We start from the raw sequence: 25,997 nt of genomic DNA, 5'->3' as shown, positions 1-25,997 counted from the left end.
GTTGCTAAGCACAGAGCTACACAATGGACTATCTGTCCTCTTCTCACCACTGGTATTGAAACCCAAATTTTACCTCGTAAGTATGGAGACTTACTGATGAGCCACTGGGGAGAGAAAGTAACAAATCAAGTGAAAGTTTTTATCAGTACGTAGCAATTTTAGACCAGGTAAAAAAAAAAAAAAAGTAAACGCAGCCCTGAAGCACTGTATTGTTTGTACTTAAGCACAAAGGGCCAACCACCAGAAGCTTACGTTTTCTTATTTAGCTCGTATTTGGTCTTCTTCGATTACATTTTAAGCTGTATATTCAGTCTTGTTTGTGAAAACAATGAGCAGGGCTGTGAAGTAATGGATATGTAGGTGAACGACCTTGGACCAGGATGTTAAACTTGTACTTCCTCAGCTCAGGTTCTGCAATTCTTGAAGAACAACCTAGAGAATGTTTTAACCATTAAAGAACTCTACAGGTAGGTGCGTCGTGGTAATTTTTCAGAAGGAAACAGGAGTTGACCAAAACTGTACAGACACTAACATTTCGGCAATTCAAGATAATGATCAAAGCGAAGGAAATACCTTGGGTATAGCTGTTAAGCCCTTAAAATATTTGTTGTTATTAGCTGTTTTGGAACTCTCCGGGTTCATTGACCACGTGTGCGTCAGAATAAGTGATTAATTTGTGACAAGTCTTAGTAGCATAAGGTTTCATGACGGGCTACATGTAGTTTGATATATTACAGGTTATTGTGATACTTAAAGTAAACAACTATTTATTTCTTATTATTGTTAAAGAGATATTGGCCTGAGATACATGAGTTTCAATGATCATTGAATTGTTTGTTTCTTTTTTAATTTCGCACAAAGCTACTCGAGAGCTATCTGCGCTAGCTGTCCCTAATTTAGCAGTGTACGACTAGAAGGAAGACAGATAGTCCTCACCACCCACCGCCAATTCTAAGGCTACTCTTTTACCAACGAATAGTGGGATTGACCGTCACATTATAACGCCCCCACGGTTGAAAGGGTAAGCATATTTGATACAACCGGGATTCGAACTCGTTACCCTCAGATTACGAGTCGAACGCCTTAACACACTTGGCCATGCCGGGCCCAAATTAAGCTCCGCCCACCACGGGTATCGAAACCCGGTTTTTAGCGTTGTAAGTCCGCAGACGTACCGCTGAGTCACTGGGGGAAGGGGCAATTGACGAGTGAATATTTATTTAATGATCCAGGAACTGTTTGAAAAAGGGCCTGGCATGGCCAAGCGCGTAAGGCGTGCGACTCGTAATACGAAGGTCGCGGGTTCGCGCCCGCGTCGCGCTAAACATGCTCGCCCTCCCATCCGTGGGGGCGTATAATGTGACGGTAAATCCCACTATTCGTTGGTAAAAGAGTAGCCCAAGAGTTGGCGGTGGGTGGTGATGACTAGCTGCCTTCCCTCTAGTCTTACACTGCTAAATTAGGGACGGCTAGCACAGATAGCCCTCGAGTAGCTTTGTGCGAAATTCAAAACAATTTTGGAAAAAGACTGTTTGAAAAATATTTAGAATCAGAAATAAAATATTCATAATTTGATCACGACGCATGATCGCGTTTTGATCTAAAATAAAATCTAATAAATCGCAATACCGTTTCAGAGATTATTAACTCGATCTACACATTTATTTCTTAAATCATTTTTAGATAAAATAACTTTCTACTCAGTACGCACGCTCGTGTTCTATAGTTTGATGACGTGTGTAAAAACATTGTCTCTTTCGCACCCGCGTCCGTTATCCCATTAATGTACACCAAGACCGTAAAACGGGAAGCAATATCCTTTCCTAAAGAGGAATCACTGATGACGTCCTCACACTTCGAGTCCTCGGTGGACTCAGCAGATAGCCCGATGTGGCTTTGCTATAAGAAGAAACACACACACGCGTTCTCCTATACCAGACAGAAGCGCAAAGGAATAATTATACAGTTATTTATTTCACCGATGCGATAAACAAAAATCACAAGTAATCCCAGTAACCGTATCACGTGATCTAGAAGTTCTTGAAACAGTGTTTAAACTTTACAAATAAATTCAAGCCGTACGTTGCTTGAGACCTGATTTCTTTTTTTCGTCATAAACGGGCGAGGAAAAAAACAACTAAATAAAAATGAACGAACATTTCTGTTCATAAGGGGAACGACATGGAAAACCATAAAAATGATGAACACGGAAAAACAGCAATATAAATCTGAAATCGTCTATTAGGAAGAAATGTCAGCTAGAGGGTTAGGAGGCCATTACTCCCTTATATAAAAAATAAACATATGCACCAACCAGTGTTTGGATTAAACATTGCACGTGTCTTCTTTGATAAATAAGATCCCCACATGCTCTTAAAAGTTAAAGGAGGGTACTATGCTATTTCTGTCTCATCCACCTCCTTGCATTTATATACGCCCCTTCTTATCTTCATGGAATGGGAACATTTTTTTGCTATAAATTGCAGACTCTATGACAATATGATGCTAAGCCATTAGTGAAAAATTGCGGTCAAAGAAACAGAAAAAAATTAATGACGTAACAAGAGGTTCTATTTATAAGACGTTTTTAAATACTTCTATGTATCACAGCATACCGGGTAGAAATACCCTTCTAGAAAAGACATATTACAGCAGTTAGCTGTAGAAAAGAGACAGGCTGTAGTTTATATTTCACGCTTTACAATGTAGTGCCCTAGCTTGGCTTGAAGGTTAAGTCCCTCTACTCGTAGTGTGTGTGACGCGGGCTCGACTGACTTCAGCGAACGTAGTTGACCTTTCAGTCGTGAAGGTGTTATGCCGTAATGGTCAATCCCACTATTCATTGGTAAAGAGTAACCAAAGCGTCGGCCGGCATGGCAAGGTGGGATAAGGCTTTCGACTCGTAATCTGAGGATCGCGGGTTCGAATCCACGTCGCACCAAACATGCTCGCCCTTTCAACCGGGTGGGAGTTATTTAGTTACGGTCAATCCCACTCTTCGTTGGTAAAAGAGTAGCCCAAGAGTTGTCGGTGGGTGGTGCCAACTAGCTGCCTTCCCTTACACTGCTAAATTAGGGACAAATAGCTCAAATAGCCCTCGTGTAGCTTTGCGTAAAATTCAAAAACAAACAAACAAATCAGAGCGTTACCTATGGGTGGTGTAATTAGCTGCTTTTCCTCTAGTCTATAACTTTCAAATTAAGGACAACAAGTGCAGATACCGGAAGAGTTGCTTTGGGTAAAATTCAATGAACAGATGAACGAAACAAACGTGAAAGCAGTTATACATTATAAGAACGGCAGAAACCATAAAACTAGTGACGTTATCAAACATGTATATTACTTCTCGCTGAATCAATGCGCTTGGTGTACAAACAAAGGTTATTGGGTAATTGTTCGTTTGTTTTGAATTTCGCACAAAGCTACTCGAGGGCTATCTGCGCTAGCCGTCCCTAATTTAGCAGTGTAAGACTAGAGGGAAGGCAGCTAGTCATCACCACCCACCGCCGCCAACTCATGGGCTACTCTTATACCAACGAATAATGGGATTGACCGTCACATTATAACGCCCCCACGGCTGACAGGGCGAGCATGTTTGGCGCGATGGGGATGCGAATCCGCGACCCTCATATTACGAGTCGCACGCCTTACACGCTTAGCCATGCCGGGCCACAATAGAAAATAATCTGCAGAAGATTCTAATAAACGCTTGCCAGATGAAACATGACTTGACATTGCGACATGGACAGTAACGACGAAGTGAAACTCCAAAATAATTTGAATATAGCATACTTAACCCCATGTAAATAAAAATATGGAAAGAAGGGGAGACAGATAAAGACAGCTCCCAGATATTAAATTCATACAAATCAACAATTTAAACAAGGAGCAGAATTTGGTGTGTTAAAGTTAAAATCACAAACTATCTGGACTCATTTTAACCAAAGAATTAGTTTACATGGAAACAAAATTTTAAAAAAATTGAAAAATCTAGGCACTGAGAAAGCGTGCCTTAGTACAAGTTATACCACAGAAAAAAATATAATTAGAGAGCTGATTCAGATGAGAACCAGGTTTTGGCTAAACTATAGATATCAATTAAAGTAAGATAATGGGAAATAAGACTGAAGTTACATTTCTTCCCTTGATGATTCAAATAATAAGATTAATATTCCGTTTGTTTTCACTTTTTTTTAGCAAGACTCGGGCATGGCCAGGTGGGTTAAGGCGTTCGAATAATAATCTGAGGGCCGCAGGTTCGAATCCCTGTCACACCAAACATGCTCGCCCTGTCAGCCGTGGGGCGTTATAATGTGACGGTCAATCCCATTATTCGTTGGTAAAAGAGTAGCCCATGAGTTGGCGGCGGTGGGTGGTGATGACTAGCTGCCTTCCCTCTAGTCTTACACTGCTAAATTAGGGACGGCTAGCACAGATAGCCCTCGAGTAGCTTTGTGCGAAATTAAAAAAACAAACAAATATTTTCTATTGTACGTGCCCCTGTCGTAATACTATCATATCCAATGCATACAACGTTCCCCTGTGTACTTTCCATAATCCATATAATATACAAGAACAACGATTTCCCAGCCAGTTTCAACAGTCCGATAGGTGCAATTAACTAACTGCCTCACCTCTAGCCTAGTAGTTCAAAGTCAGGTACAGCTATGCACAGGTAGCTCTTTACGTGATGACGAGAAACACACTTGAAGTAAAACTGTATCTCAGGACGGATGGTATGGGTATTAACATTTTTACTAATAAATTTTAGTTGTTCTCTGCTTTATTAGTAAAAGTGAGATACACAGGTAGCTCTTTATTCTAAAATTAATTTTTCTGTTTGTTTTTGAATTTCGCACAAAGCTACTCGAGGGCTATCTGTGCTAGCCTAATTTAGCAGTGTAAAACTAGAGAAAAGGCAGCTAGTCATCACCACCCACCGCCAACTCTTGGGCTACTCTTTCACCAACGAATAGTGGGATTAACCGTAACATTATAACGCCCCCACGGCTGAAAGGGCAAGCATGTTTGGCGCGACGGGATGCGAACCCACGACCCTCGGATTACAAGTCGCACGCCTTATGTAAAATAAATACTGTGTGTAACAGTCTATAATTCACAAAATGCGTGTGTTTTTCTTATAGCAAAGCCACATCAGGTTATCTGCTGAGCCCACCGAGGGGAATCGAACCCCTGATTTTAGCGTTGTAAATCCGTGGACATACCGCTGTACTAGCGGGGCTTAATTTTTTTTTTTTCTAACCACTATTTAACAGCGACAAACGCTCATCCTGATCAAATTCACTCATAGATGTCTGTAAGTTAAGCTAACCACTATTTAACAGCGACAAACGCTCATCCTGATCAAATTCACTCATAGATGTCTGTAAGTTAAGCTAACCACTATTTAACAGCGACAAACGCTGACCGTGATCAAATTCACTCATAGATGTCTCTAATTTAAGTGTAAACGTCTCTAACAATAATCTACCTTTTATAATTAACCGTATTACCAACATTTTACTATTTACTAATAATTTCCTCCCCTCTACTAATTTTTTGGGGTTTTGAAAATCTTCTCAAACTAATTGAAATACTCACGTTATTTCCATCTATACTCATGTGGAAGTAAGTTCATGTTAAATTAAGTAAACATTGTAAATCATGTTTTGACAGAGAGAGACTGATTTGACGTGAATTATATTCAGATCATTACATGAAACAGTATGTACCCCCCCCCCTCCGATGAAACACTGATAAATCTATGGACTTATAACGCTAAAATCCGGGATTCAATTCTTTGCGGTGGATACAGCAGGAAGCTCGTTGTGGCTTTGGTCTGAAGACAAAAGAAAACAAACCACCAGTCTGTGACAATATGATCAATTATTATCGTACATGACTTAAATATCTGAGAGTTCGAACTTGTGTTGGGTTCGCTGAAGACCAAACCAGAATGATAGTTACGAGAATCTCCTTCTTTCTTTAGTTGAAAGATGGCGCTGGGGTGAATGTGGCAGCAAATACTGAATTTGGGCTTCAAAGTAAAAAATTTATCCTAATTACGACGAAGAACCTGCAAAAACTTAAACAAAGATTTAAAGTTGTGTGTTTCTTTCCACACACATTTTGTCTCACTAGACCTATTTACATTTAAATACATCTCTAATGGATTTATATATACATATATATTTTTTTAACATCAGAGTAGGTTTTAGCATAAAAATAGCACTGAGGTTGTGAGTCAAAAATGGGAGAGCTAAAGCGGTATTTCAAGGTGGTAGGCCCACCCACCTGCATAACCTATCTCTCCCAGCTGGCGCTGGATCTGGTAACAACCGTTCAGTTCAGAAAAGTATTTCTGTGAATTTCTTCGGGACTTATACATCAATGTTGTGTCAAACCGGTTCAGTTTGTTTTTACAAACTATGAGGAAGTTTGGCTTCTGAAGAGAAATCACAGAAATTGACGCAGTTTTAAAGTACTTAGGTTTTCATGACAACTTCAGGATTTTATTTACTAACCGCCACCGCATTCCAACATTATGGTTCACCAACTTCCAACTGCCTACCAGACAACTGAAGAGCAGTACTATACCACACGAAAGTGGAAATTATAAGTGCTTTTTTTTTTGGTCATGTTCTTGCAAGTTGTGCTGAAACGAAATTCAACACGAACAAACCGTATGAAATCTGACGTCACAAGACCTCAATCATGATTTATGACCCATAGCTAAAATATGTAAATTTTTTTAGCAAGCGTAAGACAAACATAGTTCGTTCTGAATCAGTTTAATCACCAGAAAAAAACATTGAGCTAACTACAGTGTGGTGAAATTTTATGTAATAAAGCGATAGACATTCTGGCTAGTAAATAACACTCTGCTGGAAAGGATCTTCGTGAAATTATCTGGTAGAAATACACGTGGTAATGAAGAAACAAAAACTACTACAAGGTTTCAACCCTTAAATTAAACTGGTATATTAGTACACAGCGATGAACAGAATTACTACAAAAATTTGCACAATAAAACCTCAAGTTGAACTGGCGTTTTATTACAAAGCGATTAAAAGAATTACTACAAAAATTCTACATGTCAGGACATTCAGTAAGTTAAGCCGATGTAAAGTGTAATACAATACAGCGTTGAATAAAATTATTATATACTTTCTGGGTGTTAAAACATTCAGTTAGCTGAACCGATGTAAAGTTTAATAAAATACAGTGGAGCGCCGTTAAGCCGCGGTATTTGGGGGGTCAACCTGCTTAACCACGGCTTAAACCTTTGTGACTGAAAAGCCGATGTCGCCAACAGTTCCGCCGAGGAGCCTCATCCGGGCCATTGCGTGATCATTATAATATTAATGTATAGACTATTCAGATACAGTTGACAAGTACCGTTTTAACACAAACGACCAATGCATTGCGATGATTCGCTTTTCCCTGTAAAATTTCGTCTTCCCGTGTTACATGCGGGCCGCCATTTTAAATCTCGTAGTAGCGATATTGCGCAGTTGCATAAATTATTAAATTTTTAATACCGAATTTATTAATTGGCAGTTAAACAATAAGAAAAAAACAAATAAAATACATTTCAAACCATTTTATTTCACATTTTTTAATTATTTAATACATCAAAAATTTTGGGACAAGACTTGCTACAGCGGCTTATGCGATTTCGCGGTTTGCTGGTCCGCGGCTTAATGGCGCTTCACTGTATACGTCAGTAATTTAAACACATGTTAGTGCCTGAAACATAGAAGGGATTAATTTCTTTGAAAGTGAATAGTTGGAAAGGTTTTAAAGACTGTAGTACAACATTACGTTTTCCATTACTTTGTTCTTTACATATTTTATCGCGTATAAGCACGTATCTATGTATAATTTATATATAATAGTACGCAATGCACAACTTTACTGTTGCAATGCATATTAAGCTATTACATATCTTAAATCACAAGTTACACCACAATTTAAATCTTAAGATCAATATTTAATATGAGTACCGGTTACCGAAAATGGAACATTACGAAAATGCAACAAATAGCCTTCGCCCTTAAAACACAACACCTACAAACGTATAAGCCATGATAACTAAACCACCCTGCTTTACAAATGTAACATTTAATCACCAACAACGAACTAATTATATAGAAAATTTGTTGTTTTGTTTTTTTTACTTTCGCGCAAAGCTCCACGAGGGCTATCTGCGTTAACCGTCCTTAATTTAGCAGTGTACGACCAGAGGGAAGGCAGCTAGTCATTACCACTCACTGCCAACTCTTGGGCTACTCTTTTACCAACGAATAGTGGGATCGACCATAACATTATAACGCCCCACGGCTGAAAGGGCGAGCATGTTTGGTGTGACGGGGATTCAAATCAACGACCCTCGGACTGCGAGGAGTTGAGTGCCTTAACCCATCTGGCCGTGCCGAGCCTGTACCGATGAAAGGTATTCGATTCTATTGTATGACTGAAATTATGTTACATGTTAAGCCTAAAAAACTAGAATTTAATGTAGATTTGGTTTGTTTGGGAATTTCGCACAAAGCTACACGAGGGCTATCTGTGCTAGCCGTCCCTAATTTAGCAGTGTAAGACTAGAGGGAAGGCAGCTAGTCATCACCACCCACCGCCAACTCTTGGGCTACTCTTTTACCAACGAATAGTGGGATTGACCGTCACATTATACACCCCCACGGCTGGGAGGGCGAGCATGTTTAGCGCGACGCGGGCGCGAACCCGCGATCCTCGGATTACGAGTCGCACGCCTTACGCGCTAGGCCATGCCGGGCCGTTTAATGTAGAATAAATGAAAGTGTATTATACATGAGAATAAAAGTCAACTGTATTTAAAAATAACAATTAGTATGGCAGGTGATATCAAGGAAACGACCTACATCTTTTTGAGAAGTCAATAGAGTTTCGGTAAGTTTAAAGAAGTTTAAATTCAGAATGTGAAAAGAATACCACATAGGCTGCACATCTTCGCCAACGCCCCCACCCACTTACCCCCGAGACTCCATGCGTTTATGCTGAATAATGTCAAATTTCACCTTCGAAACCTCAGAAAATCCTCTGAGATCCAAAATGATCAATGATCCGGATTATTTCTCGTAGCGTAATAAGGAGACCCACCCTTCACGTGTCCACGAAATTTGATACAACTACGATCGCATTTTACAGCATTATTACCTAAAACCTTCCAAAACACCCATGCTTTTAAGTGATGCAGGATCCGGATTCATATATGGATCCGGGGCAAATACGGAGAAAAATGTCCCGTACTTACTCTCCATCTTGTGTGGCCCGGCACAGCCAGGTGAATAAGATCCTCGACTTGTAATCCGAGGGTTGCGGGTTCGAATACCTGTCACACCAAACATGCTCGCCCTTTCAGGCATGGGGACATTATAATGTGACGGTCAATCCCACTATTCGTTGGTAAAAGAGTAGCCCAAGAGTTGGCGGTGGGTGGTGATGACTAGCTGCCTTCCCTCTAGTCTTGCACTGCTAAATTAGGGACGGCTAGCGGAGATAGCTCTCGTGTAACTTTGCGCAAAATTCAAAACAAACTTGTGTAATATTATTGTGTGCGTTAATTAATCTGTGAGCTTCCGAGATACGGAAACACAGACGGACAAAAAGCATACATTTTTGATTCCAATAACCGTAGGAGATAATACATATCATACCCAAACAATTATTGTTGTAATTCAGCCGTATTTATAATAAATATTATTAAGTAGGAGCTGTTATGAGCCTTCTTGTCTACGATCATTGAATTCCAGTTTGGTGTTTCGCTGTATTTATATAAGTCTGTTAATCGCTTACTGTTTTATGTTCTTTGACCAACTGGCACTTAAAATTTTAAACCACTTTCTTAACTGCGGGAAGAAATAAAATCCGTTTTCAGTACAACTCTTCTAGCTTACGACGTTCTTCGACGAGATAGAATTTCTATATACACACATTGGACTATCTGTGCTCCGCTTACCACGGGTATCGAAACCCGGTTTTTAGCGTTGTATGTCCGCAGATATCTTGCTGTGCCACTAGAAGCGTTTAGTGAGAGATACTCTGAATATAAAAGCTGAGGTAACCACAACAATCTAAAAGCACTAACTTGTGGAAAAGAAAAAGCATAAAGAAATATAGGACGTTACATAACGTGTTACAGTTAATCGTGTCATAGGCAGAAAAACGTACAACAGATGGCGCGTCATATCAGTTAAATAATTGTATATAAAACAAATTATTCATAAAAACGAAAGCTACTATATATAAAGTCGTGCATTGCTCACAGGCACATATAATTACTCTAAGTATTAGAAAAGGGTGACTATGAAGGCTAAAATAGCAAAATTAAAGTAAAAATAATTGAAGCTGTTATTTATAAGAAACTAAGACACGTGGCTCGTAATTTTCCTCCGCAATACACCGACCTGTATTTTAAATTGTTTTGACCCAGAGTTTCTTGATTTAACGTATATATATATATATACCTATTTTCCTTTCTCGTGGTAATTGGTTCATTTTCACTAACCTCAATTTTTATCCAATCGTATTCCTTCTCTGCAACTAAACCAGTGTTCGGTAAAAACCGATTCTGTCTGATGATAAAAGGAAGTCAGTAGGTGTTACTTTGTATTCATTAACACGAACCTGAAGAGATATGATGGCCAAGACTGCATTTTATTCTATAAATAATATTTCGTAGTCCAAGTTTAGATATCGGATACTTGTTGTTAATTAATATTTTTTTGTCTTTTAAAGTTTGATTTGATTTAAAATTTGCGCAAAACTACACGAGAGCTATCTGCTCTGGCCGTCCCTAATTTAGCAATGAAAGACTAGAGAGAAGGCAGCTAGTCATCACTACCTACCGCCAACTTTTGGGTTACTCTTTGGGTTACCAACGAATAGTGGGATTGACGACCGTAACATTATAACGCTCCCACGCCTTAAAGGGGAATATGTTTGAGGTGACGGAGATTAAAATCCGCGACTTTTAAATTGCGAGTTTATTACTCCCAACTACCTGACCTTTATAAATACAATGAAATTTAGTCACACATTTCGAAAGAACAGTGCGGTAGTTGATGGCTCACTTTTCTTTCTTGTCTCGGATTACAGTATTGCTGACGTTCCTTATAAGTTTTAAACTGTCGGTTGACTAATGAAGCTAAATTAATCCCTTTAACACAAACAATGTAAATTTAGCCTCGTTCTGTTTCTAAGAATTTAGGATGAAGAGGACAGAAATGTGGTAAGATCTTGCTTCTTAACTGGTTAAGATGGCAAGACTCGATCTTTAAATACTTATCTCTATATACACTCGATGTTAACTTGTCATTTATTACCAGTATAAAATGAAAATGGGAAAGCTTATTATTATTTTCCAGTTTAATTGCGAAGTGAATACGTGGATGCTGGTTGTTTAGATGATCAAATAAATTTTCATATAATTCAATCTTCGGTTTCCAAATCGCAGAGATGTATTCACAACCGAATAGAAGGGGTGAAGGATAAATGTGGCAATAGCTCATTATTTTAGATACAACCTACAAAATCTGACAAACAATAAGAGAAAGGTGAAAGCCTATTATTGTGCCTTCTGTTCTCTTTCATTTCTAGTTCGAATAACTATGGGAGCGTCCTTCTTAGGAATTCTGGTAAAGGGAGACTGGACATCACTTGTAATCTCCACATCATGCAGTTTTAGTATGAGATCGGATTATAATCTGTATGGTAAACCAGTAGAGTGAGTTAGTTGGTGTTCTCACGATAAGAGTTTGTATGGTGAACTTGTGGAGTGGATAGTTGACATTCTTAAGACAAGAATTTGTATGGTAAACCAGTGGACTGGATTAGTTGACATTATTAAGACAAGAATTTGTATGGTAAGCCAATTATCTGGCATCATGTTGAAATGTGTTATACGTAGGACTGCTAAATTAACTCACATTTAGTCTAACTAGTATATTCCATAACATTCGGTTTGTAGATCTTAGGTAGTGAATAAAGTCTAGCTCTGTTCTCTTGTAGTCCACAACGAATGTCTCCGGTAATTTCTTTCGATCGTTTAAGACAACTTAAAACGTATTTTAGTTTCTTGGTAGGATCTTTGTTCGGGTTCGGTAACAAGGTTCAGAGCACACAGATGAAACTTTGTCTTCATTGTTAACCCTGTTCGTATTAATAATAATATGTTAGTTACTTTTGGGTTTTTTTGTTTCTTTGATTTCAGCACAAAGATACACGATCGGCTACATGCACTCTGTCCACTAGGGAAACTGAACCGCGGGTTTTAATGTCGTAAGTCCACTAACTTGTTGTTTACCATTCAATTGAAAAAATGAAGAAATAACTTTTTTGTTTTTCTAATTTCTTTAAAGACATTTTCTTAGTTTATCTTGATATTACGCTTTATTGCACGTCAATAATTAGTTGTGTAAGTGATATATTCGTGAAATTATTGAATTATTTTCTTGTATTTCAGCGATTACATCATAAGCTTAAATACTGCAGGTTGTAGGAGCGAAGTTTAGTCCTAAAGAATTAGGCTTAGCTGTCGACTGCAAATGTTGATAATACTATTTTTGAAATTCGTGCTAATGCAAGTTGTTAACTTCATACTAACTATTCGAGAAGTTGTTGAAATGTTATTTACTGTTGATACTTTACTTTGAATTAATTATATTTTCTTATAAAATACGTTTCCAGTCATGCTCCACTTCTCTTATTGTTCAAAATAACTACTTACGTGAAAATGATGTATTACCTCATACGTAGCTACGTTGTAATTAACCGTGTAGATATAATTATTTAACTTAATTGATAAAACGTGCCATCTGTTGTAAACGTTTTTATTTGCGAAATAATTAGTTGTTATTACACGTTGTGTAATATTCTACATTATTTTTTATTAACATGACTTTCGTATTTTGACTGTTTCTCACTTGACAAAGAGCTCACAAATAAGACTGAAAGCTGCAATGAATAAAGCATTTCAGTGTTAGCCTCAAAATAGAATCTGTTGGCTACGTACGGTCATACGTATGAAAACATATATGTAAAGTTGCCGTTTCCGTTTAGATAAGATTATAAAACGTATTGTTAGTATGATTGAAACTTTAAAACCACAGAAAATGTGCTGTTGGAGATTTTGTCTTTGGCTGTCTGACAACGTATCATGATAATAGCATTACGCAATGTCTTTATAAAATATCTACGTAAGTTAGATAATTTGTGTAAATTTTTAAGATATTCACTTGTTTAGTTTGTTTCTTGAAAGGTGATTTAGAGGGCAACATGGTGAATTTATTATTATTATTTGCAAAGGCTTGATGGACTGATTGTTAAGACCTTTTATAATTAAGGGAAAAGTTATACAAACGGCTATTTGTGCTCTGCCGACGACGAGTATTTAAACTCGAATTCCGGCAAAATAAGTTCGCAGGTATACTGTTGCGTCACTGGAAGGCTTTACAAAGAGCAGAATACGGCTTAGTAGTGTGCGTGCTTGACTGTGGAGCTGATGGTCGGGAGCTCGCATACTATTAACTAAAAACAAATATGTCCCCATCCAAGAGACATAGCGGTAAGTTGAAAGGCCTATTACGTTTAAAACCGTAGTTTGACTCTGTATAGATTATGTAGCATTGTACTTAACAAGAAAACAACCAGTTCCCCTTGTCTATCACTTCGAAATTAGGAGTCCTCGCAGGAACAGCGGTAAATCTGTGGATTTACAACGCTAAAATCTGTGGTTCAGTTCCTCTCAGTGGACACAGCAGATAGTTCGATATGGCTTTTCTGTAAGAAAATGCATAAACGTACACACAAAATCAGGGACGCCTGTACTTCTGTGCAAAATTCAACTAAACAAGTTTGGCAAAAGTTTCCATGAGCTAAATTAAATCGCTGGTTTTTGGCCCAAACAATAAATAAATAAATAAAGCTTACGTATCAAGTTAATTACAAACAGTATAAAACGTAACAAACAGGAAGACATTTGTTCGTGATGGTTTGATCTTTTTTAATATAATTTTTATTAGAAAATAAAATAGCAATATTGAAACGTATTTTAAGTGACATGATTACATGTGTTGATGACAGCAACTGTCAAGTTATCAATTAATTGAACCGGAAACAATACTCAATTTTAAAAATTCCTCAGAGGTTGTTTTTTTTTAATGTTGTAAGGGAAATTACGTATTTTCTATGACAATATAGATATCACTTATCTACGAAAGTGTTTAAACTTGCGTGTATTTAGTTACCGTTTGTTTGTTTATTTGTTATTAAGCACAAAGTTACACAAAGGGTTATATGTGCTTTGCCCACCTCTGGTATCGAAACCCAGATCTGGCGTTATAAATTCGCAGACATGCAGTTGGTGAAAGACTATCTCTTTAAATAAAATACGATTCTTATTTCCATTTAACGATACACTTTCAGACATACTTACAAACTGCTGTCACATCTTTTTATAATGACCAGGACTAAATTCCTCTCTCGGTTAATCAGTTAAAAAAATCAGATATCGAGTTAGTTTTAAAACGTTTCTTAATTAGAACCGATGTAAGAAAAGTAGCTAAAACTTGGTAAGCCTCTTGTCACTTACTTCTTACATTACTAATAGGTTCATAAACTCAGAGATTGAAGAAGTTCACAAGGCTAAAATTCTAACCTCAAGAGCTCGTACATTTTGAAAGGCAGCTCTTTCAACGGCCCCCTTCGGTTATATTGCCCCTCTGAATATTATCAGTTATAACGTGCTGCCATCTAGAATAACTTATATGTAACTATTATTCACGTATATAAATTGAATGTGAATGATCAAAGCGCAACTTTACAGAACGGTTTCTTTCAAACATGAGTAACAATTTGATAAAACGAAAGAATCACCCATAATAAACCTTATACATTGGAAATATATTCCAATTTTATAGATTGTAATTATTTTGAGAACACATACAAACACGCATTTATCTCAAATTCCTTTTAAAACACCAACAAATAGTCCGCTGTTTTGTGAGCTGCACTTTATGCAAGAAACAAGAAGTGGCATCTAAAAATATCTTCCTGATTCGATACCAATGTCGACATTTACAAAAGCTAAGTGATACGAGGTAATCAGCCTTGAACTAGCTACAAAATTCAGTCTTCTGGGTAAACATAGTTTGTGTGTGTGTTGTTGTTTTTTTAAAGTGAAGAGATTAAAGAAGCCGACTAAGCACTGTCGCCAAATTACAAGCTATAGTTTTGACTTTGCAAGCTAGGCCTAATGTCAAGAGGAACTGTTTACGAGTCACTTGTGTACTATAAAGACAAAGTCAGATAACGATAAAATGGCTTCTTGAACCGTCTATTGACTTTTCATAACGTCATCAAATATTATTTATTTAAACTTGGACCATATTATAAGACTCTAAATTTACTGTTGTTAATGCATTTAGCATGTTATGTGAATTCGGATTTTACTTCAATTTGTTTGCAGGATCAAAATTCCTCTCTCCCAGGTGGCTCAGCGGTAAGTCTGAGGGGTTATAACCCTAAAAAAAAACAACAAAAACTTGTTTTGATACACACATAGTTCATTCTATATTTTAAATTTAAGAACAACACAAAACATAGGTTTAACTATTTTATGACATAAATGTCGAAAGGTCGATTTTAGTTAACATGATTTGTATTCTTGGTTTAGTCTTTTCATTATGTAAAATAGCACTAGGTTTTTTTTTTTTTTTTTGTGAATTTCGCGCAAAGCTACACGAGAGCTATCTATGCTAGCCATCCCTAACTTGGCAGCGTGAGACTAGAGGGAAGACAGCTAGTTATCACCACCCACTGCCAACTCTTGGGCTATTCTTTTACCGACGAATAATGGAATTTGCTGTTACTTATAATGCCCCTACGGCTGAAAGGGCAAGCGTGTTTCGTGTGTCTGGGATTCGAACCCGCTACCCTCAGATTACGAGACGAATGTCCTTACCACTCCGGTTACGAGGGTCGACTCACAAGTTGCAGATTCGAATCTCCGTCGTCAGCTATGAAGAAACTGTAATGTAACGGCCAATCCCACTATTCTGTAAAGAAATAGACCAAGAACTGTCGGTGGATGGTGTTTACAAGTTGCCTCCCTCTAGTCTTTCTCTGTGAAATTAGGCTCAGCTACCAGGAGAGGTGATGATTACCAGCATGTAGATTTCCTCCAGACCCAACCATGATGGTGCCCCAACAATTGTAAGCAGTGTCACGGCCCGAAAAAAGAAAACAGTTTGCGAAATTTAACATTTTCTTGGTTCATTTTGGTCTCGTACCGGTGTCTTAACGTTAATTCTTACATATAAAAATGCTAAACTTCTGGTTTCAATACCAGCGATGGGCATAGTACAGATAGCCCACAGTGTAGCTATGTTCCTGATAACAAGCAAAGAAACAAACGGGTTTGTTTAATTATATTTTGATACAAACAAAGTCTAAAGTTAGCGCCATCTACAAACGTAAGGTACTACTAGAACCATTTTATCAAAACGGGATTTGATTTGGTGGAAATTCACAAAATATGAATAGCTAAAGAGATTTTTGTTAAATCATGTACTTGCTTTCCCCACATATTTTAGTCACATAAGTCGATAGGATAATTCGTTTTTCGTTTTCATTGTGTTTTTTTTTGTAAAAACTACCACGATAGTGACTTCTTAAACCAGCCTCTTGTCAACTTGATGAAACTCTAGTGGCTCAGCGCTAAGTTTCATAATTTGAAACAATAAAAGTCGAGTTTCGCTACCTGATATTAGCAGAACACATAGTTCATTATGTATTCTCTGTGCTTAACAACAAATAAACAAATAACTTTATGAAAATGAATAAAAATTCTTAATTTACGGCCGTTATCATACCTAACAATTATTTAGCAATTTCGTAAGATATTAACGTAATCTCTATGTTGAAAACATTACCAAACAAATATCAAATTAAACAGTATTGGTAAAGTACATCCTTAAAGAAACGCCCAGAAAAGCTAAGCTTCTTATAAATAAATTTTACTTTTAGCAACTGTACTCAAATGGCTGTTCATTACAACTGTTCATTCATTTACACAATGATTCAAACACCGTGTAACTTTACATGATTTTATAAAATCAACCAGCAGCTGGTATAAGTCACTAATAAAAATATTTCAAACAGTTCTAAATATCTATGTGGTATCACTATACTGAACTATGCAAATATTGTTTGGTCCTGTTTTCCTACCATGTAATGTTATTAGATGAACAAACACTCTGGATGTTTCACTCTCTCATTGACTGTCCAATTTTTCAATTTAGACCAAAAACTCAGTCCTGCTTTACAGTCAGACCAGGAATTTAGGATTTATTATTCATACATGACAGTCAACCTTTAAATTCGGAAATTGATACATTTTTCTTATTGGCTTTCCATCAATCTCGTAACACTGAAAATTCAAATTTTTTTTTTTTCATTGGCTATCTAGCTTCCCAGTCAGATAAGACTTGGGATTTTTTAATTGGTTAACAAGCTTTCCAGACAAATAATACTTGGGATCTTTAAATGGTTAACCAGTTTTCCAGTCAGATGAAACAAAGGATCTTTAACTGTCTAACCAGCTATCCAATCAAATAAGACTCGGAATTTTTTAACTAGGTAACCAGTTTTCCAGTGAGATAAAACTAGTCATTTTTAACTTGCTAACCAGCTTTCCAATCAAATAAGACTCGGGATTTTTTTAACCAGTTTTCCAGTCATATAAAACTAAGGATCTTTAACTGGCTAACCAGTTTTTCAGTGAGATAAAACCAGTCATTTTCAATTGGCTAACCAGCTTTCCAGTCAAATAAGACTAGGGATTTTTTAACCAGTTTTCCAGTCAGATAAATCTAAGAATCTTTAACTGGCTAACCGGTTTTCCAGTCAGACAAAACTAGTGATTTTTAACTGGCTAACCAGCTATCCAGTCAAATAAGACTCGGGATTTTTTAACAGGTTAGCCAGTTTTCCAGTCAGATAAAACTAGTGACTTTTAACTGGCTAACCAGTTTTTCAGTCAGATAAAACTAGGGTTTTTTAACAGGTTAACCAGTTTTCTAGTTAGATAAAACTAGAGATTTTAAACATGTTAAATAGTGTTTCACTTAGATAAAACTAAGGATCTTTAACTGACTAACTAGTTTTCCAGTCAAATAAAACGGGATTTTTAAGAGATTAACTAGTTTTTTAGTCAAATAAAAGTAGGGATTTTTAAAAGGTTAACCAGTTTTCCAGTCAGACAAAACTAGAGATTTTTAACATGTTAACCAGTGTTACAGTTAGATAAAATTGGGATCTTTAAATGGTTAACCAGTTTTCCAGTCAGATAAAACTAGGGATCTTTAACTGACTAACCAGTTTTGCAGTCAGATAAAACTAGGGATTTTTAACAGGTTAACCAGTTTTCTAGTTAGATAAAACTAGAGATTTTAAACATGTTAAATAGTATTTCACTTAGATAAAACTAAGGATCTTTAACTGACTAACTAGTTTTCCAGTCAAATAAAACGGGATTTTTAACAGATTAACTAGTTTTTAGTCAAATAAAAGTAGGGATTTTAAAAGGTTAACCAGTTTTCCAGTCAGACAAAACTAGAGATTTTTAACATGTTAACCAGTGTTACAGTTAGATAAAATTGGGATCTTTAAATGGTTAACCAGTTTTCCAGTCAGATAAAACTAGGGATCTTTAACTGACTAACCAGTTTTGCAGTCAGATAAAACTAGGGTTTTTTAACAGGTTAACCAGTTTTCTAGTTAGATAAAACTAGAGATTTTAAACATGTTAAATAGTGTTTCACTTAGATAAAACTAAGGATCTTTAACTGACTAACTAGTTTTCCAGTCAAATAAAACGGGATTTTTAACAGATTAACTAGTTTTTTAGTCAAATAAAAGTAGGGATTTTTAAAAGGTTAACCAGTTTTCCAGTCAGACAAAACTAGAGATTTTTAACATGTTAACCAGTGTTACAGTTAGATAAAATTGGGATCTTTAAATGGTTAACCAGTTTTCCAGTCAGATAAAACTAGGGATCTTTAACTGACTAACCAGTTTTGCAGTCATATACAACTAGGGATTATTAACAGTTTAACTAGTCTTCCATTCAGATAAAACTAAGGATCTTTAACTGACTAACCAGTTTTGCAGTCATATACAACTAGGGATTTTTAACAGGGTAACCAGTTTTCCAGTCAAACGTAAACCTTATTGAACCTTATCATCTATATAGTTATTAACATCTAACAAAGGGCTTCTTAAACATCTCATCCTTCAAAATTAGTATCTAACTTAAACTTTTATTCACTCTGGTAAGTTTTCCTAATTCATCTTAAAATAACTCTTAATCCCGCCAGGGGGATGAAGAGAAACGGGAGATTAAGAGAGTCTATTATACCCTGGTAATTATTTCATTTCTTGTAGGCTATCCAGCAATCCTGTCACAGAAAAACTTTGATTTTTTTTTTTTTTTTGCTCATTTGCTGTATAACTTTCGAGTCAATCTTTGACTCAAAAATTTTCCCCTTTTCACAGGCTATCCAGTTTCCAGAAGATTTTCTTTTTAGTTTTTATAGGCTGTCCAGATTTATATTTAGCTTTAAAACTGGAGTTTACCAAGAATACACTGTCATAGAATGCTCACATTTAAAGGTTAGATTTCAAAAAACTTAAGATTTATTCTATTATAACATGCGTAACCCTCCTGTTTAAATCAAAGTATCATGATTTATTACCCTATCATCGGCTGTCAACTTTTCAGGCTAGATCTACCATTGAGGACTAACTGCTCGATTTCTAAGTTGTATGTATGCTTATTTTGAAATTTTTCGTTATTTATAAAAAGTTACCTCGTCTAAAGCTAACATGTTGTACGTTTGGAAATTTACACAAAGCTACATAAGTTCTATCTGATAGAGTATACTATAGAGGGAAGACAGCAAACCAACAATACCTACAGTCAAATCTTTGTCCACTCTAATCATATAATGGTATTTAACCGTCACTCTTATGATGCACTCGCAGCCCCAAAATGAGGAGCATGTTCTGTTTTATGACAACGGGACTTGAACAAAGGATCCTTAAATTCATCGTCCAGCACGCTTACTATTGTGCTACTCCAGGCCCTTAAGAAAATATGACATATTGCTCTTCGTAACGGTAGAAATAATCCAATCTGTTTGGTCCAGATTTGTTTCGATAACTAGTTTAGCTTATTAAATTATTTGATTATATCATGTCCCATAAATAATACAACCGAACCAGGAAACATTACAAAATTAGAATTAGCTTTTGTACAAACTGTATTTTATTAAGGACCCCTAAAAGTTGAGTAGCTTAGCGGGTAATAACCCAGTTTAAACTTTTCAACGATATATTTATCTTAAAGTGAAACCTTGATATTTCTTTTATAACTTCTGGTTTCCTTTAGATAGCATTTTAGCTACTGTAAAGCAAATATCATATATGTTCAAATGTATTTATCGATAATCAATAGATGGCGCGTTAAAGTCTATCAATAAAATTCTTGTGTTACAGAACGTTAGTGGACGTCTAGTTATCGCAGAGTGTTAGTTAGTTAGCTTGTTTGCAACTTTTAGAACACATTTTAGTGAAATCAAAGAGGGTCGCACTATGAATTAAGATTCTGTTGTATCTGCGTTCGAAACTAACGAGAGTGTGTGTACATTAGAGTTTGTTTGTTTGTTTGTTTGTTTTTGAATGTCGCACAAAGCTACTCGAGGGCTATCTGTGCTAGCCGTCCCTAATTTAGCAGTGTAAGACTAGAGGGAAGGCAGCTAGTCATCACCACCCACCGCCAACTCTTGGGCTACTCTTTTACCAACGAATAGTGGGATTGACCGTCACATTATAACGCCCCCACGGCTGAAAGAGCGAGCATGTTTGGCGCGACGGGGATGCGAACCCGGTAAATTAGAGTAAGACTCCGCTTAGCGCCTTCCCGCTTTAATCTGATTCGTTTTAGAACGAATTCTCCGTGAGATTATTTTTTATCACGAAAAAGAAAAATGAAATACAAAAATCCATAATTCTCTGAACACTATTTTTTTCACAGTAATGGTAATAGTGAATTAATAATTTTTATTTCAAAAAATAATGCAAAAAAAACAGAAAATAGAAAAACAAAACACAATGTTCCGTAACTGTCACATTTTTTTCTGACGTTTCTAGCACATAGTGTGAAACAATCTAAAAAATCTCCATAGAGAAAACAACGTGATGTAATACGTCATTTTATAGACAAAAACCGTGCCCCTCTATTGGTGATGAAAACAGGCAAGTGGCATCCACTGTCTCACGTACCTGCCGTTTCGCCTACCTACTGCTTTCCACCCTGAGATAGACACTTTTTCGCGAATCGACACCAATTTTGTGTGCTTCATTGTTTTTTGTAAGAATATTTGTGTGTATTTACGTTAATAAATAACACTGTATTATAACAACCTATGTTTACCGTGACCTAAACAAACCACTTAAATATCATTCACAAGTAAAAAACAATGCCTTTAATTACATACCTCCATATAAGTTATTAATGTTAAATGGCCCTGTTTATAGCTGATTCATTAGGAGTTATGTTCATGGGAAGCCTTCCAGAGCGCTAAATGGGGTATTATCGAATACATGTATACACTAACAACACCAATGGAGCAGTAAACCTTACCAAAGTATCTTGGCTAATGACGTAGCTTTACGTAGCTTGTTACTTTCAGTACTCTCTTATTATTATTAGAGGCATAAAGGTCCAAAAGAAAGTGATAAACAAATCCATATTAAATGAAACTTCTCTCGAGATTTGTGATTCTTTTCAATACATTAACTTCCGCAGAATTCACTGAAAGGTCATTAAAACTTCAGGTCAGTTCAGTTTGAAGAATTTACCTATAAATATAATCCAAGTGTGGGAAGAAAATTATTCCAAAAATACTTTCTAATAATCGTGATATTTTCCGTATAGTGTGACTTATTATTAATTATCCACGTGTTTATGGAATAGCTTAACCTTTTCGCAAGGACCATGATAATTGCAAAGCTCATGTATCGAGAACACGAAGTAGCCGACCTTATGCCCTATTTTATTTGATTTTTTTTAAATACGAATTAGTTGGTTTCTTCTTCAAGCCTACCGATATGAAATCCCACGATCTCTAAGTTTAAAGTTTAACAAAAGATGCTAAGAAAGGGTGAAATAGAGTTAGCATAACTGTGGCAACGATTATAAAAACTGTCCACTTTTAATTTGACCATTATTTACGTCACCTAGTTAAAAACAAGTTTATGTATCAATTGACAAAAGTTAAACCCTCGAACTAATTAGAAACGAACTTATGTAGCATTAGGGATACATTACACTCTCCAACCAATTACAAACAAATTACATTCCCCCATCTAATTATTCACAAGTTACTGTAATCTTCGGAAATTGTTACAAGTTACACTCATGCACCTCCAACTAATTATGCACAAGTTACTGTAGACTTCGGGAAATGCCACAAGGTTAATACAACGTCTGTGTGGCCTGATAAAAAACAATCAGTGGCGAATTTAAGGTTATGTGGTCCCAGGGCATAATAATTTTTGTGGGCTCTGTATCCCACATAATCTTATATATAATAGAATTATCAATGGGCCTCCATTAAGATTATGGGCCTTGAGGCTGAACCCCCTCCAGCCCTAACGTAAAACGATTAATCAGGCTTAGCAATGTCAAACTTTATTTACAAAATGCACATTATATTATTCATATATAATTTCAGAGTAAAATTAACATCAGAAAATTGAAAAAGTAATTTCACGTTTCTCAACCTGTGTTTTAAAGCTTCTTATATGCAATAGAATATACGTCTTAACATGTTAAAAGTAGAAATTACACATTTCCTTAAGCCAAATTTCAGATTTTGGTTGATCCATTGACGGTCGTGATGTTTTTTTATTTGATGTGTGATACACAAGTCTAGGTACTTATACACATATTAGAGCTGAATACTTTCAATAACAAATACTCAGTTAAAATGTTCTCTGATTCAAAAATGTGTACTAAACATTCCTTGGTCTGATAATTAGAATCTATATTTGGTATATACTCATGTTAAGCCTACACTCTTCTGAGAGTAAAATATGACAGTTACTAAAATTATAATCTCTCTATTTCATATTCCTTTGTTAAAGATGGATGCTTCTGTTTCAAGCTACCAAAATATACTGCTCTAAGACTGTTTATAATAAATTCATCGTTGTTAGAGTTAACTGTGGCTGGTTCTACCTGAACAGAAAAAACATTTCGTACAAAGCTATAATAAATTAATCTTTCTTGAACTTTTGTACTGGATAGCTAACAAGATTGTTTCCATCAAACCAGCATTTATTAGAATTTAGAGTCTCTTGTACTAGCTAGTCAGCTAGATTGAGTTCATTAACTGACCTTTGTTAAAATTATGTTTCTCTGGTATTAACTGTTCACCACGATTATTCAATTTAAGTGTTTAGTACTGGCCGATGAGAGGAATTATTTATACTGATGAAAACTTCGTTGAAACTAGGAATGGCTGGTTCGACAACATTGTTTATATAAAACACACATTTGTTAGAGTTTAATGTGTCTGGTATTAGTAGCTTATCAATATTATTTAAACCACTATTTGTTATAGTTTAGAGTTTTTAGTATTAGCAACTTAGTTATTTAAACCACTTTATTGTGCCTATTGTTATGTGCTCCGCCTGATTGTGTACACTAATCCAACTTTTATTAAAGTGTCTCTGGTATTGACCGCTCATTAAGATTGAGTTTTAGTTTAGGATCTGATGTAACCACGATTCTTTTAGACAAATACTATATTTTTCTCTTTAATTAAAGTCCCAATGGTGAGTAGCTATGTTTTAAAAACAGTTACGTATCTCTTTAATTAGTCTTTGATTAGCTCTTATTAGTTTCAGTATATGTACTTAAGACTAAGTTGAGTAATGATATTTGTAATGAATATCTTGTTGAAGCTACATTCTTTTTATTAAAAGCAACCTGGTATATTTGTGGTTTTATTTAAACTTCAGGTATCAACGCTTCATAATAATTGTTCTTTACATAAATAATAATCTCCATTAAAAATACTCCTCCAAGTAAACGTTTTAAGATACAATTGTTCAAACGCATAAATAAAACGCATTAGTAAAATTATTATTAAACAAATACAATCATTAATCTAATTTTTAAACGTTAGCTGTTGTTGTTTTTCCAGTTATACTTTTCTGCCTTTCATAGACTATCAGTGGAATTAATCCACTGTAGCTAGTTCAGAACTTAAGCCTAGTTGCTTTGAATGATCACGTAATATTACACTTACTTCACCGGCTCTGAACTTTGTTTACCCGTCAAATCTACCATATTTCGGGTAGTGATGAGAGATAGCTGAAGCGCAACCAACGAGGAACCGTATATGACTCAGCCTGACCATGAGACTAAGCTAATATTAGCTACCGATATTTTTGACTCAAACAAAAACACCTACCTGAGCGGCGCTGTTCTAATTACTGGCTTCAAAATATATTGCCAAAGATGTATTAATGTTGTCAGCTTCTTAAATTCTGAAATAATCGCATTCAAAATGACGTCACATGTTTTACTCATCACTCCAATGCTTGTGCGAAACCGAAGTCATGCTGTAGCTCTCTTCTCTTCGTGTGCTTGTGAAGTTCTGTCGTTCGAGAACTTACTGCCTCATCCATGAAAGTGACCGTTTTTGGTTGGCTGCTTTCCTGCCACTAATTGTGGCTAAAAAGCAGCTGTTGGCAAGGTTTCATTGACATATCAGGGCTCCAAGACGCTGACAATAACGAAAATCAGGCGCAAGTAAAGTTGTCTTCTGTAACTTCAAGGGCGCGATTACGATACACCCGTGGCGACGACTTTAAAATCGATTTTTACCTCAACCAGGGAGAGTAATGTGGAGGGAAATCCAAAACAATAAAAGCTCTTACATACAAGAGCAAAAACACAGCAGGGTACATTGTCCCCGACCTTGATACAATGTAGCTGTGAAGGTCTGCGTCAAACCAATGCCCGCTTCGCAGTGCGTGCCAACGCCACGTTCTGCTCTTGATTTCTACTGTATTTTCATCGAAGGCACCACAGTTGGTACCTTCTCATTCTGATAAAATGTTTTTGATGTAAATAAATTAAACAGTTTTCGAATCAAAGAACGAAAACAAACTTGTCTCTCCAACAGAAATCTCCGATACATCAAGGTTTGTGCGAGAAAGCAGAACACCAGGGTAGAGGTGTTGTTTTCACACGGTTTAGTCCGCCAAAAAAGAAGAAAAGAAAAAAATTAAAACTCGCTATTGAAATCATCGTCACATGATGGCGGTAGCGTCGCATCTACCCTCTGAAAAGTATATCAAAAAACATTTTGTTCTCATGAGTATAATCTGAAATTAGCTAAGTCAGTGATCTGGTACAATAATTTTGCAGAAATCTAAAAGTTAAGTCTCCAAAATCCTCTATTTATAACGAACTCGATATAACTTTATTAACCTCTCTGATTTAACAACAAAGTCTGAAAGGTTTGGTTTGTTTTGAATTTCACGCAAAGCTACTCTAGAACTATCTACGCTAATCTTCCATGATTTAGCAGTGTAAGACTACAGGGAAGGCAGCTAGTCATCACCACCCAACGCCACCTCTTGGACTAATCTTTTACCAACGACTGGTAAAAGTTATCATTATAATGTGACTGGTTATTGTCACATTATAATGCCCCCACGGCTGAAAAGGTGAGCATGTTTGGTGTGACGGGGATTTGAGCCCGCGATCCTCAGGTTACAAAAGAACACTGATAGTGGAAAACTTTTATAACTGTACTGACCACAGTTTTATTTCACATTTTCAAGTGCCAACCTACGTACCACCCCTCCGTAGAATT

General features: G+C 36.3%; 1 protein-coding gene across 3 annotated transcripts in view; it reads right to left on the bottom strand.

Annotated features, from left to right (window-relative positions):
* LOC143246573 (solute carrier organic anion transporter family member 74D-like) overlaps nucleotides 1-25,340 on the bottom strand; it is a 203,073-nt gene extending 177,733 nt beyond the window's left edge. The window contains exon 1 of one of the 3 annotated variants that reach the window (XM_076493511.1): nucleotides 24,585-25,340. The gene's annotated coding sequence lies outside the window, so the exon portion shown is untranslated. The remainder of the gene's footprint in view (nucleotides 1-24,584) is intronic. The other 2 variants (XM_076493510.1, XM_076493508.1) reach the window with 2 other exon arrangements.
* Nucleotides 25,341-25,997: the final 657 nt, after the last annotated feature.

Source organism: Tachypleus tridentatus, chromosome 3, assembly GCF_004210375.1.
Source record: "Tachypleus tridentatus isolate NWPU-2018 chromosome 3, ASM421037v1, whole genome shotgun sequence".
Taxonomy (NCBI): domain Eukaryota; kingdom Metazoa; phylum Arthropoda; class Merostomata; order Xiphosura; family Limulidae; genus Tachypleus; species Tachypleus tridentatus.
The sequence above is the reverse complement of the archived record's forward strand: the minus strand, read 5'-3'. Positions and strand labels throughout refer to the sequence as shown.